Raw genomic sequence first — 17,470 nt, 5'->3', positions numbered from 1 at the left:
GACTTCATCGTGGTTTACAATGTGAACATTTATAATTAAAGACCAAATCAAGAGCATGAAATGAAAACACATATCCCTAGTGCTTTTTGAAATGGATAAGATAGTGACTAGGTCTCTATTAAAAGTTGAAAGTAGTTTCTTTTTCTGGGGAATATTTTAATTCGATCCACAGTACTTCCTGAATTGCAAAAGACTCTGCAGTAAAAGGTAAAGGCCATCATGTCAGTAAATTGTATATGGAACAAAGTAAAGTGCATGGATATGGAACATAATATGTTTTTTAAAGAGATGCAATATAACATTTTAGGAGTTGGAGGTTACATTGAAAAATATCTTTCTGAAAGCTCTTCCTATTGTACATAAAGTAACATCAAAACATAGAATGATTTGGATTGGAAGGACCATAAAAATCATCTAGTTAAACCCTCCTAGCATGGGCAGGGACACCTTCCTCTCCCAGAACTACCAGCACTTTTCCCTCCTAATTAGGAGTGAGTGGATAAGAGTTTGAGCAAATGGACAAGAAGAGAGAAATCTTGACCTTTCTTTAGCCAGTAGATAGAAATTAATAAGCAAAAATACTGTTTTCAATAACATTTTCCTAATCATATTTTTTCAGACACTGCCTTCCTTACTAGCAATTTATTTCCTGATGCGAAAACAGCTACAAGGTCTAACACATCAATGCATAAGGCCTATAAAATATTCAATGTACCACAAAACACTTGCTTTAAGAGCTAAAATAATCCTCATGGCCTTGTGCTGGCAAACAACTGGAGTCTTAATTCACCTTCTGAAAAATATCAAATCTATTTTTGTGCCACCTTAAAAAAACCACAACAAACCCACTTCGACTCTGACTTGGTCAGTTCATTTTTTACAATTGCTGTTTGCAGAGTGCAGGAATTGATTACTCTGATTAATGCCTATGGTATTTCATATCAAATGCAGGCACGTTTCTTTTGAACAGTTTTTACTGAAGTGGATCCAACTCAGAACACAATATAGTTTCAATTAGGCAGGTCAGTTTAAAGATATAAATTATACATTCCCTCCCTTTTTCTGGCTTAGAAGCAAGTTACCATGGTGACTGGAAAATCTTATCTTCTTCACATATTCTGAGATTGTCACCTTTCACAGATTTATTCCCTTCTTAACCCCCCAAAAAAATTACCTTGCCAAAATAACTTCATAACTTCATAAAGTGATGCCAATAGAAAATCTTCTTGCCATTCAGCCTAACTCCAAACTGCTGTTGTATCACACAACAGGTTATTTCTAAACTCATATCTGCAAGGCACTTCTGATGACAAACTTGAAAAAAAAAATGCTGACCAAACAAGTCCAAAGGATATTCTCCCTGTGAAAGATTAGACTTTCAAAAACACCCCTGTGCCTGGGGAGCCTGGTCTATGCTCACTCCTTGACACAGGAGATTTACTGCTGTGCCCCGTGCAGCTCACACAGCTGGTAAAGGGTCAGCCAGTGCTTGACAGGCTTGTACCCAACCTGAGAAGTGTCTCCAGGATCAGCAGCATGCTGGGAAGTCCAGCATGGAAAGGCCAGGAGGGAGTCAATGCCCAGAGGGAGGCAGAATGGGGGCTGATGTGGTGAAAGGAGTCCCTTGCCCCCAGCCCTATTGAGCTGTGACACTGCCACCACCAACAGCCACCCCGGGCAGGCCCTGCCCAGCAAGGGCCTGCCCATCTTGCTTCATTTGGGGCTGCACAGTGGGGTTTCTCGACCAGTGAGCTACCATCCTAACCCTAACAACTATTCACACAAAATCTTCTGTAGGACTGATGTTTAGAGCATGTACATCAACCTGGATTGCGCATGGTCATGCCACAAAGAATCATGGACTGATCTCCGTATCTTTTGCCTCATTATAAATGCATAAAAATATCTCGTCAGTATGCATAAAATGAAAATGTCCATAAATGCATATGCCCATCCTTGAATTGCATATGTCCATAAATGATTCTTACCATACAGGGATGCCTGCTTGTGAGGTGCTCTGTTTACAAGAAGTGCACTCAGAGATGTCACTTCTTGGGGCTCTGTCGGACAAAACTGGAGCAGCAACAGTTCCACCTGATTAGCTAGTCTAGGATCATTATGATGGCTGAGATCATCTTCCAATAAAGTATCTTCCTTTATTTTTTCCTTGCTTCTATATATGGTGTACTTTTTGGAAGACAGCACTTTGGCATGTCTTTAAACTCAATACCATACATTCTCTTAGTTCTTCAGTTTCACTTGGCTAATCTGAAAATATTTCTTATCTTATAAAGCCTTGTTAAAAAGAAGCTCAAATATCAAGATAGACAGGGCACGATTTTCCAAAATCACTTTGCAAAGAAACCTCTAGATCTTTAACTGCATTTGGTATACCAGGTATACAACTATTCTGAAAAAATTAGAAAAGACTTGACGCAATGTTGGAACAAAGATGCCATAGTAATTGTCTTGGTTTGACAAGACAGGAGTCTGTGAAGGAGGGCAAAAGCCTCCTGTGCAATGGAGAAGGTAAACCCCCTCCCTCCGAATTACCAGGATTTTTAAATTAAAAGGCTCTCAGGCAAAAATATGGGAATGGGAGTAACAATTCTTTACTAAGAGAAAACTAGATAACAATTTAAACAGGCAAATGCAATCGGTACAAACAAAACTAGTGATAAAGTCCACAACCTGAGGATTCGGGGTGTTAGTAGCAGTCCTGTTGGGATTATTGATCCTCTTGCAGTGGCTGATGAATTGCAGCTGCAGTGGTGATCTTTAGAAGGGTATAGTTTTCCTCTGAAGATCTGGTGGCAGTGGGGCTGGTCTTCCTCTGCGCCGGGGTTGCCTCCGAGCTCCGCCGCCGTCGCCTCAGCGCGCTCCGGCTGCTTCTCTGCGAGTGCCGCCGAAGAGAGCTGCTTCTCCGGGAATCCCGCAAAAAGAGAGCTGCTCTCTCTCCCAAAAGGTACCACTTTATACCATAAAAGAGTGCTTGGCTTCCCCCTCTGGGTGGAGGATCTCACAATGGGATGGTGTTGTGTTACCAGCCCTGCAGTGAATCAGTCAATGGCCCATTAACAAACCATTACCTCTTTGGAGCAAACCATCGCTCTTGGAAGAGATAACAAACCTGCCCAACCTCCAACAGATGGCAAATAGAATACAAGCTTATCTTACAAACCAGGACAGTAATTCTGTTGTGTATCTATATAATGCATTTCTTTGAACTGTTTCAGTACAGCTCTTTTTAGAAAGAGCAAAAGTTCACTCAAGTATACTTCATGGAACAAGATCTCAGCTGAGGAGAAAACTTGCATTTTAAGTGTGTGATCGACCATGACTGCAAAATGGATATTGAAGCTGCTTATTCCTGTAACCCAGATCAAGTTTTAAAACTGAAAGTGCTCACCTATGTAGGGCTGTGACTGTATTAACACCAGAGCTGGACATAGTGCCAGATTAGTGCATTTTGATCTAGAGTGAGAAACTGAAGAATGCTGCTGCTAGCTGTAAGATCTTTTCCTGAAAGTACCATAAATCACACCCACAGTATTACAGGGATTCTCTGGACTGATGATAAAAATTGTATTTTGTTGTTCTAGTAACAGGAACGTATTAAATTTTCCTTCCTTCCTAGCTGGCAAATATAAACTGAATTTTGTAACAGAAAGAAATAATAGTAAGAAAAAGTGGTGGGGGAGCTCAATGTGATTTTGAGGGATCCAAGTCAGTATCCAATCAGGATAAAGAAGATTTTGGGGTCTAGTCAGGATAAAGATTTCTTTCTTCCCATTATGTGTTTTGAGTAGAGTGCTGGTCTGGAGGGACAGAGTGATGACCACCTGTCCCTGTCTACACCCAAAACTGGTGTAGAGTAAAACTGGGGGATGCATGAGCATCCCCTTCTAAAAATAAGGGATATAAACTGAAGTTTCATTCTTTTTGGAGTATGTCAAACCTTTATCAGCCCCAAGCTAGGACTATCTCTGGAAATATTTGCTGCTGCCTGGTGGTTCACTTCTTGACTTTGGCTAAGCTGTTCCCTGACACCATCATCACTGATCTTTCCCAGAAGTTAAATTACCACATGAAACAGACCATCTATCTGAAAATCCTTATTTTTTTTTTTTTCTATTTATAGTGCAAACTTCTTTGGAGATTAAAGTGTTGTTTTAATCCTTGCAGTTCACAAATGCAATGCAAGACATGACATACATACCCTTCAGCATTCTGTGGTGTGATACCCAACTCAAACAATACTTGGAATTTAAAAAAAGCCAAATAAAAGTACTCATAATTTTAAACCCTCTAGTCTATAGGTGTTCCAGATATTTTCTGTGGAAACTAAAGACTGATATCTTCCATTTAAACAGAGCTGAAGTAATTCTTGAGATGTATAAGACCTTTTTCAAAGAACTAGAAACCTTTTTGTTTTCTTTATAGTCACTGATCTATAATCAAGAAAAACTGCACCCCAAAAATGTGAAATAATTATATTGGTCTTTGAATTAATGATGTTATTGTTTTCTCTACCAAAAGTGCATGGATGAATTTGATTAATGAAAAGGGATTTAAAGGGATGAGTCAGAGAACAAAATATATGAACACAGAAAACCTGTTCTGAGGACATGTTTCATGTTTCAGTTCTGCCCAAGGTTTCACCAAACTCTTCTGAAGTTGGAGTGTGAGAGATTGTGAGGGGAAGTATTTGGTGGAAGAGAGGATTTCTGTTCTTTCTCTTTCTGTGGAATTTCTTGACCATCAAATCAGACAGAGCTGTATCTTTTCTGAGGTTTGATCTGGACTACCTTGAAATTCTTTCAAGCCATGGTGTTGCTGCAGACAAATCCTGTGCATTGCTTACAATGCCTTATTTAATGAAATTAAAATTAGTGCCTCTTACCTTCTCTTACCTACCTCAGCCATCAGACCTGTTAGTGACTTTGTTCTGTGTGCATGGAAGCCACACATACTGAAAGACTGACTGATGTCAGAAGCTACAGATTTTATAAGGTTTGTCTGGTACAGTTGCATAAAACCAGTACAACTAAAACAATGATATCCAGTGTACAACTGTTAAAAGGACAACAGTCACCTAACAGGTTACACTGTTCTAGAAAATCAGTAGCACGTCTGGAAGGACCACAATAGATTGGTTTTCACCTACAAAAGGAGGAAATAATACTTTGGGCCAAACCTGCCAAATTTGTTTCTCTTTTATCACAGTGATCCTGAGCCTGGCCATCCTGACCTCAGAGAACTAAAGTCAGCCAACCTTGTGAATATCAAGAGCCAGAAGGGAGTATCAGACATGTGGTATGATATACATAAGGCCTGACTAATGATTAACTTTTAGTTGCTAAGCATTTGCTGAATCTTTGAACATAAGTAAAAACAGTCTGGAAGTTTTGAGGTTAGCCTGCTCCCATCACAGCAATCCACAGATGCTTAACAAAAACAGCTGCAACACCACCAAAATTCACTGCTGTTTGTGTCACCACAATGGTCTTTATGCTTTAATACATTAGGAGCACAAGACAAACAGTACCACAGGGAACACCTGAGGAGAAAATTTTTCTCACAAATAATGTATTTTACAAGCATGCATTAGCTGCACTGACAAATCTATTCTACAGTGTTATGCATGCTAATATTAAAATCCTTCACACACCTCAGATAATATAAATGCTATTGTGAGAACATTGGTTACACTATTATCACAATTTAACCTTGCAGATGGCTTTGAAAAACTCTAGTTTCAAAAACCAGTTTCAAAACTGGTTTTAGCAGAGCAGGTAAGCTGTCTATGAAGTCTAACTGTACCATTTTCTGATTAATTGGACTGTATCTATATCTCAGCCTTGTATGGTATACAACCTGATTTAGCTTTTTCTGACTGTGCTTTCAAAAACTAGAAAAGATCAAAATTTACTTTGCGACTAACAGAAGGCTGATGATGTCTGGTGATTTTTCTCTCTCACCACTGTTGGTCAGTTGGGCATGGACCACACCACCATCATCATAGCACAGCCTTCAGCAAAGACTCTAGGCCCTGCTGCACCCCTGCTGCAGACAGCATCCTGTCCCTCTGAGATGGCTTCGTTCCTTATTACGCAGCTGTTGCAGCATTATACTCAAAATCCTCCTTATGGAATAGAGCAATTATAACTTACATACCAGAAAAGTCAGAAATGTATTGTTAGAATGATGGAAATCCTAAAAGACTAACTCATGAATCTTTAATCATCTCTTGGATATCAGGGAAGGTGACCTGGCTGTGAGATCTGATATGCCACTGATTGTATGGGTTGATCTGACTGATCTGGCTAGCTTAGGCAGGTGTTCTCTTTCTTCCTTGACATTCCGTGTGTGTTCCTCTTAATGATGTGTGCTTGGTTAATGAGTAGAGCCTCCCCAACAGACATGGTATTGTTCATTGGTCAAAGAGGTGTGGTAGTGGTGCTCCCCTGTTGGAAGCTCTAAGTAAGCTCAAGGTCCAGATAAATGTAAGGTAATCAAGCATCCAATATTGAAGACACATCCAAATGAGAAGCTGCATGCACCAGTCTGCCGCTGGCTTTTTTTAAAAATAAAAATTTCTCAAAACAACAAAGCTGGGGAAGGGTCTAGAGAGTAAGTCATATGAGGAGTGGCTGAGGGAGCCGAGGTTGTTTAGTCAGGAGAAAAGGATGTTCAGAGGGACCTTCTCACTCTCTACAGCTACATGAAATGAGGTTGATCTCTTCTCCCAGGCATTGAGCAACAGAACAAAAGGAAATAGCCTTAAGTTGAGCTGGGGAGGCTCAGGCTGGACAACAGGAAGAATTTTTTTACTAAAAGGGTTGTCAAGCTCTGAACAGGCTGCTCACTGAAAGTGTTCAAGAAATGACTGGACATGGCACTTGGTGCTATGGTCTAGTTGATATGGTGGTGTTCAGTCAAAGGTTGAGCTCAGTGATCTTTGAGGTCTTTTCTAATCTTAATGATTCTATGATTCTGTGATCTAGATCTAATTATTACAGAATATGAATCAATAGAATTTCAGTCAAATCTCTTCTGTATTGAAAAGTCTTGGTAATAATAAAATTAAAATTTAAACATCCCCATTCTATAGTTTTTATCCCCCTTTTCCTACAGCTCATCTTTCCACTGTTCCCCTGCATCTTGAAGTCAACAGATTTGGGCCCCTAGAGAGGGCAGTGTCAGAAGCTGTCAGTCTCATGAATCATTAAGGAGGGAAAAGATACTGATATCACTGGTTTCTTCTTTCTGTCTCCAAGAGCCACTTGAGGCCACTTGTACACATTTTTTTTACATATTTCTTTTTCTTCAGTGGTATGTAACATCATACTATATCCAAATTTACTATGTATGGTGCTCTCTACAAATGGCATATTTATTTGTTCTCTTTGTTATCTTCAAAACCAGTTCTGGTCAGCTTTGGGTCCACATTTCTTAAACTCATCACAGGAGAGTTATTTATAGATGCAGAGTCTCTCTCCAGTGCCAACCTTGTTCCCCACTTTTTATCACCCCATGCCTGTACTCCTCTGCATCATATTGTGCATCTCTGCTTTTCAAGGTCACTGCTGTTGCATCAGACCTGGGTTTCTCTGCTTTATGCATTGTGTCAGAGGTATAATTATCCCATTCTGCATAGAATGGCTGCTTATTACTGTTATCTGTAAAAAAAAAAGAGTGGTTTGTACTATACACAAGTAAAACAGATTCATCATCAGCTCTTGCTCAATTAGAGGAGTTTCTTTCACAGCTGAGACAATAAGAAGAAAGCTATAGATGAACAAAAATTCAGCCAGAGCAAGACTGACAAGCTTCAGACCCAAGGTCTTGCAAATTCAATAAAAAGAGTAAGTGTGACAGGTCTGAGCTCCTGTTAGCTGCTCTGAGCTGCTGTTGAAATGGAGAAAGATACCATTACTGCCATTTCTACCCTAAAAAAGCTAACTGCCAAGTGTTTTAGGAACATGCTTATTCTGAAACTCTTGACAGTAAGGAGAGAGGGAGCTGTCACTCATAGGTATTTAATGGAAAAAGGATTTATAAAAAAGAGATATTAAGTTGTTAGAGAGTGTCCAAAGGAGGACTACAAAGACAGTGAAGGGCTTGAGGGGAAGCCTTGTGAGGAGTGGCTGAGATACCTTGGTCTATTCAGCTTCGAGAAGAGAAGACTGAGGGGAGACTTCATCACAGACTTCAACATCTTCATGAGGGACAGACACTGATCTCTTCTCTGCAGTGAAAGGACCCAAGAAAATGGGCTGAAGTTGTGTCAGGAGAGGTTTAGGCTGGATATTAGGAAAAGTTTCTTCACCCAGGTAAGAAATTGAGCACTGGACCAGGTTCCCCAGGGAAGTGGTCACAGCACCAAGCTTGACAGAGTTGAAGAAGCATTTGGCAAGTACTCTGAGGCACCTGGTGTGTCTCTGGAATGGTGCTGCTCAGGGCCAAGAATTGGACTCAATGATCCCTGTGGATCCTTTCCAACTCATCACAGTTTGTGATTCTGTCACCTGGATGAAGGGATCAAATGCAACCTCAGCAAGTTTGCTCATGTTACTGGGTGGGATGGCTGATCCACCTATGGGCTGTGCTGACATTCATCAGGACCTTCATAGGCTACAGATTTGGGTGGAGAGAATCCCAGTGAGGTTAAACAAGGGCAAGTGTAGGGTGTTGCACCTGGCAAGGAATAACCCCAAGAACCAGCACAGGTCAGGGGTGACCTGCTGGAGACCAGCTGTCAGAGAAGACCAGGGAATCTTTGTGGATGACAAACATGTTGAACAGAAGAGAACTTTTTTTGCATATATGGGAAGGCGATCACAGAATGTTATGGGGTTGCTTTATCCCTATTGAGTGCTGTAGCCTCATCCTAGAAGATCACCAAATTTGTCAGGCATGATTTCCCCTTTGTAAAGGCATATTGTCTGTTACCAATCACCTCTTCATTTTCCATGTGCCATAGCAAAGATTCCAGCAGAATTTGTTTGATGGTCTTGTCTGGCACTAAAGTAAGACTGACTGGTCTTTATTTCCCTGGGTCTTTTTTACTCTTTTAAAAAATGCATGTTATATTTCCTTTTTCCCCAGTCATTAGGGACTTCACCTGACTGCCATGATTTCTCAAAAATTATGGATAGTGGTTTAGCAGCTTCATCTGCCAGCTCCCTTAGGACCTATGGCAGAATCTCATTGGGTTCCATGGACTTGTACACACTCAGGTTCCTTAGGTGGTGCTGAAAGTGATCATCCTCTATGGTGGACCTAGGGATTTTATTCTCCTGATTCCTCAATTTTCTGTTCTGGACTTGGGAAGCATGGTTGGAGAACATAATCAGAGAACAGACCTCGTACTCCAAGCACAAAAACTTGGCCTTTTTCAGAGAACTTGCAGGTGGGATCTCATATGAGGTATCTCTGAAGTGGAAAGGATTCCAGCAAAGCTTATTGGCCTTCAGGGACAGCATTCTCCAAGTACAAGAATGATCTATCCTCATGGAAACAAGGAGATGTATCAGGAGGCCAGCTTGATGAAGAAAGCAAGTTGTGACACATTTTCAACAAAAAAATGCAAATACAGATGGAGTACAGGGGCAGGATCCAGAGAAGGAAAAAACAAAATTTGCCAAGGCATGTAGAGGCAGAATAAGGAAAGCCAAAATTCCTGCACTGGCTTGCAATAAATGTCAGGAGCAGTGGATTGTTTTACTACATTAGTCACAGGAGGCTGAACATTGCAGGATGGGGTAGGTGATTCAGTGACAGCAGGCTTGGATAAGGCAGGTCTTCACCACCTTGCCTTTTGTCACCAGCAGAATCTGCCAGGCCTCTGCACTCAGTGAAGGAGGAGAGGAGCTACCAGCCTAGCTTAAAGGTCAAGTCAGGGATCATGCAGGAGCACTTAACACCCACACATGTCCTGGGACCTGTCCTGCTGCACCACAGGGTACTGAGGGAGGTAGCTGGTGTCCTTATACTACCATTTTCCATCAGCTTTCCAAGGCTGTAGATACCAGGGAGCACTCCAACAACTGGAGAAAGAGAAGCGTCAGAGCTACCTTCAAAAAAAGGGAAAAGCCACCTTGATATGCCTGTTGGCTGGCCATCGGTCTGGGGTAAAATCAAGGAGGGAGACATCCTGGAGCCTGCATTTGGATACCCGAGAGAGAAGACAGTGATAGGGAACAGCTGACAAGAATTTACCAAGGGTATTTGCTGCTGCTGGAGAAAGATTCTCTGCAGTAAAACTGTTAATCCAAAGAATTTACATTTGCAGAAATAAATGAGCATGAATAAATGTTCATCTGAAGTAAACACAAATTGAGCTACATTATGTTTACTTCAACTGTGAAATGTTTACTTTTTTAGAGGGTGGTTGGGTGGAAGGTGGGAGTCAGCGCCAAATTCTTTTTACTCCCAGGACTAGATGGAAGATCACCTGATGTTGTATTTATTCAACAGAAAAAATATTATATTATTATTATATTTATATCTGTTTTGCATCCTCCACATTGAAACTGCCTCTTTGAAATTTTTTATACCTCAGTTAGAGATCTGTTAAGCAGAATAAGCTCTTTTATGGCTGTGCAAGCAAGCACCCAGTGGAGATTGGACAGTCACAACAGAAAGAGCTGCTGCTAAGTGAAACATAAATTCAGAAGCTTAAGTCAGAAAAAAAGGAGAAAAGGCCCAGAAGCACTGATTAGCTTGCACATACAAGCTTATCTGTACCCCTGTGAAATAGATACTGTCTTAGCAGGCACACCTTCACTGCAAAGGCATATAATATGTAACCAGTCTTAAAAAAACCCTAATGACTATCTTTAATCAGGCGCATCTGAGCATGATTTAAAAGAATGAGTTATGAACAAAGTGGGTGGTTGCATGTGGGAAGTGAATGAAGTTATTCAGCAGTCAGGAGTTAACGATTCTGGTTGGCGTTGCTATTTTTGTTTGAGGCACACTGAGTTGCTGAAGTATTAATACAACCTTCAACTACTCAGTGGCTTAGTCTTTAACCATTATAAGGTATTAAAAAAGTTATCTTCCTTGTCCCAAAACTAGTTCAATTAAGTTGCCTGGAAAATGAGCTACAATCTAGCTTTTCTGATCAACTACTTCACTGGACAAATTTGTTTCACAATATAAACATTTCTTCTTCCTAGAGAAAGAAATCAGTCCCTATCAGTAATAAAATAAGATTTTAATGTACACAAAATCTTGTATTTCTGCTGTACTATACTGCCAAAAATATAGACAAGTATAAACCCCAGTTTTGTTTTGTGATGTAAAATGCAATTGCCCACTTTTTCTTTTGTTATTTGACTGTGTCAAAATAGCCTGGCTTCTTCAGTTCAAACTTAACTGCTCAGCTGAGGAGTGAAAGATTCAAATGAGACTTCCTCTGCAGATCAGCCTTCCTTATGTTATAGATACATATTATAATACTGGCTTTTCACAAATGTTAAAATGGATTTTATATGTGTAAAGTAACTTTGTTATAAATATATAGTTTTTATTTCTGTTGTTAATTAAGCTTAGACATAGTAGTGAAATAGCTATGGTTGTGTTAAAATGCCTGCTTGGATGGAATAACATCCAATGAACACAGGACGAGGACACCTCTACAGATGTGCCAGCTATCAGCACTCGTGGTCTGAAGACAGTGTGGCCCAAGGCCCAGACTGGAAGTGCTGAGAAAGAGCCAAAGCTGCAGCCGAGAAACACGCGTGCTCTAAACAGGCAGACCTGAAAAGGGGCTGTGTAAAACAGTTCCTGGAAAATGTAAGCTAGTTTATGGATATGCATTATGACTATGAATATGCGACAGGTTGATACAAGCAAAAAGGTATTTAAGGAGTGAGTGTGTTCCTGGCTGACTGCCAAGACACACCTGGCAGTAATAACCTTTGATCTATGGTCCTTGTCTCCTTTATTAAGGACAATTAAACTTTTATTAAAACTTTTTACATTTTCACAGGAGAGTGAATATGTTTTTCACACTTATAATTTGATATTTTTTATAAATAAATTTTGCGATTCTATAGATGAAGTGAAATCAGGAAGTCTAACAGCAACCATTTAAAAATAATTGCTCATTATTTCAGTTCAGCCAGTTCAAGATTCCTAAACATAAATGGGATTTAAGTTTTGCAACAGCAGAACATACTTTGAGTCAGTGTTTGAGGAGCATCACCACTCATAGCAAGAAATCAGCAGGGGCAACTGAGAGGTCCATGACATTTTGCAGTCAGAAACTTGCTTGGATATTTTACATTTCTGCATGATTTCTCTGATGTGATGCACCAGACCTGGCACCACTGAAACATGGTTAATTATTGTTTAAAATTGTCTAAATTTTGCTAGCACACAGCTCTGGAACAGCCCAGGCACATCCAGCTTTGTTAGTTTCCCGGTGTTCCCTGGCCACTTGCTGTGCTGTGCAAAATGCCTCTGGAGCAACCATGTGCTGCCAGGCATTCCCACACCTCACTTGTATCCAGACCACCATCTAACTGATCATAGTTTGGAATTGTGCCTGGGTGTTGGCAATCCCCTTCTGTGCAGTGAAGAGGGCCTCCTCTCCTGGTAGTCGTTACTGGAGTACTGGATACCAATGATATGACAGTTTCAAAATCTGTCTTTATCATGGAATCTATCTACCCAGAGCCTCCACTGAAGAATGGCATACATGCATGACCTCTAATCTTACAGGCTTGGGAGGTCTGTAGTTGCTGCAAATACAGCTATAAACTCATTGACTAGCACTTAGACTTTTAAGAAGGCAATGTTTTATCTAAATCTCTTGGGGAAAAAAGCATTTTAAAAGAAAAAAAAAATAAAGTGAAGCATTTTCTATAACATCCATTTCTGAGAATAAAATTAGAAATCAGTGTTGTTACCGTGGGAGTTACAGAACTTGTCCTGGGTATGTATGGGAGTTTCTTTTCTTTCTCCTCAGCCCAGCAGGTGTTTCTGCATGCATTCGTCTTGGAAGCTGTAGGGTTGGCACACAGCAAAACTTGTGTAGGGTCACAGAGTATAAGTTCTCTTTCTTAAATGACACATCCAGAGCAGAAAGAGTATTTTTGGCTGGTACCTGGGTGTCCAGCCGTCCATTCCTCTCTCACTTGACAGAGCAATGGGATAAACTCCTATACTGTGAAGGATTCACTGAGAAACTGTGTCAGGTCCCAGCTGTTTTTCTGCAGCTCTGCATGGAGGACTGAGAAAAAGGAACCTATTTGATTTGCATAAATTAACTGCCTCTTACAAAGGTTTAGTCGTGGCTTTTTTTTTTTTTTTTATCCCTGTTGTATCTAATTGAAAAAAATCCCAAATCACAGGGTTTTAATACTGCTAGTGTGTGAATGAGTGTGACTTATCAGGGACCAAGATTCTCAAAGCAGACAATCCACTTTGCCTTCTCTTTCTGTCGTGTACTATTTAAAGCATCATACTTGCATACCAAAAGAGCCTGTAAGGCACGACAGAACTTCTGAATCACAAAAATCCGTGCTTATGCCATGGATGAAAAAAAATATCTTCACTGTGAATGCTAGCAGGCAGCAGATAATTGAATACCTGTGTGTTTGTGAGTAGATGTCCAAAGCAGAACTTCTGCACTCCGAGGAAGCAGCCTTAATTGTTGCAAGGGTTGTAGGGTGGATTTATAAATACTGATAATACCTGGTTTAAATACAGATGGCATGTCCTGCCATTTTCCCATTCTGAAAGGGATGTGAGAAACCACTTAAGAGGATGATGACACAACACACGGACTATTTATTCAGGTTAGGAAAGCTGGAAAAGGGTGGGTAAGAAAAAAAATAAGACAATTCCTTGGAAGTGAAGGGAGACTCTGGAGACCAGAGGGCTGAGAGAAGATGAGTGCCAGGAGATGCCCAGCATTCTTAGCCAGCAAAACACAAGTGAGATATCTGCCAAAAGTGACATTGCAGGATGTGACATTCTGCCTGACAGCACTGGGTCAGCAGTGACCTCTCTGCTGCAGACTGAGGTAGACAATTGGGACCCTAGTGCTGAGGGAAGTGAGGGCATAAGTGTAAGTGCATAGCTCAGTCCCCAGATCTTTGATGAGCTGTCATTCAACATGTCTCATCTGGAAAACCTTGACAAGTTGTGTCATATTTTTAATTTAATGATTTCTAACTAATTTCAGAGCAAAGATTTACTAATGTGTACCAACTGATGCACACAGATGCTTTGGATTAGAGATATTGCTGCTCTTTCCCACAAGCACTAAAAGAAATTATGAAAGGAAAAAAACACAGGAAGTATTTACCTCAATGATTTTGAGTGCTTTTTTCTCTTTAATGAGATTTTTCTGCTATAGTGGAGTGATAAAATTCTAAAAAACTTAAAATTTTAAAAAACTTCACATTGAGTATTTAGCTAATCTGTTTTATCAGAAATAACACAAGATGGGGTACCATACACAGTCTAATTTTGACCATCCCATTAACTCATAGGAGAGTGAAAGGCCTCTAGCCACACTATTCATGTGAGAATATATTATGGTATCTCCACTAGAATTGTGCTGATCCTGATGATGTGCTCCAAATTCTTCTTACTAGCCATTTAAAAAATAAAAATTTTTACTGTTACACAAATAGGATGAGTAGCAAATAATAGAATCCACTTCTTTGATCTGGACATCTTGACTGCTTTGTCTGTAAACAAATTGTGCATACACAGACAGAAACAAATATAAGGTGTATGCTCATGAGTGACTAATGTATATTGTATTGATTCTGTAGCTAACTGAAGAATGGGATTAATTGTGGTCTATAAGGCAGTATGACTTGTCAGTGCAATAGCACAAGCAAAATGGCAAACATGCTGGTTTTAGTTGTATAAATAGGGACATTACATAACCTCTGCATTTAGCTTTACTGTGATTGTTTCTAGCATATGGCATTCCGTTCTCAATGTCCGTGACAGACACAGAAATCAGGCAGAATCATAAAAAGACATAAGGAACATTTAACCTGGGAAAGTAGGCTGTATCTTGAAGGACAAAAAACACAATCCATTTAGCTTGTCAAGCAGAGAGTAAAGGGATCTGCTTGATACCAGTGAAAGCACAACTTTCATAAAGAGTTTTCCTAATCAATAAAAAAATATTCTTTGTTTGGGAATCCAATGTGAACAAATTCAAACTACAAATAAGGTAATAAAGTGTCTTTGTGTGGTTTTTTTGGGTTTTTTGAGGTTTTTTTTCTGGTTTGGTTTTTTTTTTTTTTTTTTTGCCAGGAGAGGTAGTTATCAATGAGAATAATGTGGCACATCTTGTTGATCATAATGATTTCTCTACTATTGGGAAATTATTAATCAAGGTCTTCCAAGAGATATTTAAATAAACATACACAACCTCTTGTGTTGCTAGTGGCTCATATTACATATATAATCAGCTATAGGATCACTGTTGTCTCTTATTAATACAAAATTCAGCTACATATATGAATGAAGGGAAAAGCCATGGAACACATCACAGTTTAACAGACTTGCATTTAGTGACTCAGCTTAAAACTTGAATGGAAAAAGACATCTCTTCATGTCACCAATGTGAAAAACTGAAAAGCACATTTAAAAAAATTACTGGAGGTTTTAAGGAAGTCTGAAGAAAACTTGTGTAAACCATAACAATCCTTGAATACAGCAAGGAAACAAAACATATCTGAGAACAAACTTAAATGCGATAGTATTCAAGAGAACAGAACCTCAAGCTGCACCATGGCTGCACCATTGGGCATCAGGAAGAATTTATTCATAGAAAGGGTTATTAAACATTGGAACAGACTACCCAGGGAGACGGAGGAGTCACCAGCCCTGGCAGTGTTCAAGAAACAACTGGATGTTTCTGACAATGGCTGTCAGTACTGTGGTCTAGTGTTGTGCAGTCAAAGGTTGGACTCAATGATCTTAGAGGTATTTTCCAGCCTAAAATCTTCTGTGTGTAATATGCAGGAGAAAGACTACAGCATAAAGAGGAGTCGCAGAAAAACAGGACTGAAAAAATGCTGTTAGTTACAATCTAGTCAATAAATTGAGGTGAGGAAGTAAAGAACACCAATCATAACAAAAAAAATATTATTGGAAACTCTTGGCTAAAAAGGACAAAAGTAATCCAATGCTTCTTAACATTGATTCATGTCCTCTGCAACATTTCTTTATGTCTTGGTGTTCTGCTTTGTAGTAGTATGTTGTTTATCTATGTGTTCATAGTGTTTCAGTCAGTAAAGTTTGTCCAGATGCATTTCCAGCAGAACAATTTTGCTTTTGGGAGTAGCTCTGTGATTAGTTTGAGAATTCTGTCAGGATTCTCTTCTGGAGGTGTCAACAAGAGCATGGGTATGTGACTCGGTATGTATCCCTCATGTTCTTGAGATTCAAGAAGAGCACTCCATAAAATTGTGAGCACCATTATTACCTTTGGGGAAAAAAAAGACAGGTATCTTCCGAAGAAGGAAGTTACCTAGAATCACAAAATGGTTTAGGGTTTTTTGACATTTAAATTCATCTAGACCAAATCCTATATCACAAGCAGGGACACCTTCCACTATTCAAAACCCCATCCAACCTGGTCTTGAAAGCCTCCAGAGATGGAGCATCCACAACTTCTTTGGGAATGTGTTCCACTCACATTGAAGCTGAAAGTAGTACAAGTATGTGTCACCTGGATACCAAATAAATATGTTTATGCTGGCAGTTTGAGCAGATTGAACTGCAAATTCAAATTTCTTTTCCATGTTTTGTTCCCATAAATCTCTGTTAACAGCAGCAGACACCCAAATTCTATTGCATTCTCTTTTAACATGATCAGAGGTAAAGTACACCAAGCACATTGATTCATCTTTTGTGTCTTGTGGAAAACACAACAAATTTGTCAACAAAATATTTTGACATATTTCATCTATTCATGCTTGTACTTCTAATGAGAGATGAGTTTTACTGATATTTGTGTAGCATTTGCTGTCTCTCTTTAAGAACATTTCTGGCTTAGTTAATACAATTCCTGTTGTGAACAAGCCTTGGCAGTAAAACAGAAAAACTTTATGAGTGTAAGAGCTAACATCAGCCAACCTGTACTTCAGTTAATCATGTATCTGTGAGCAAGCAGAAAATGTCATTTTTAAGTTCTAATGGTGGGATATTTTATGACAGTACTATGCCTGTACTGGCCTCTTTAGGAGATAGGAAGCATCAGAAAGTAACTCTAGCATCCCCTGGCAGTGTCTCAACCTTGGATTCCCAAGGCTGTGTAGACTTAGATATCAAAGGCAGAAAGCTCCAGCTGGGACCTGCAGAGTGAATACTCATGGTGACAAATGACAAAGACGTTGTTTTTATTGTCATTTCCTCATATTCTTTTGGAATGTGGTAATTTTCACTTTTAGGTGAAGTTGGAAAAGTTAAGTAATATAAC

This window comes from Lonchura striata, chromosome Z (genome assembly GCF_046129695.1).
Source record: "Lonchura striata isolate bLonStr1 chromosome Z, bLonStr1.mat, whole genome shotgun sequence".
NCBI lineage: Eukaryota > Metazoa > Chordata > Aves > Passeriformes > Estrildidae > Lonchura > Lonchura striata.
The sequence above is the reverse complement of the archived record's forward strand: the minus strand, read 5'-3'. Positions refer to the sequence as shown.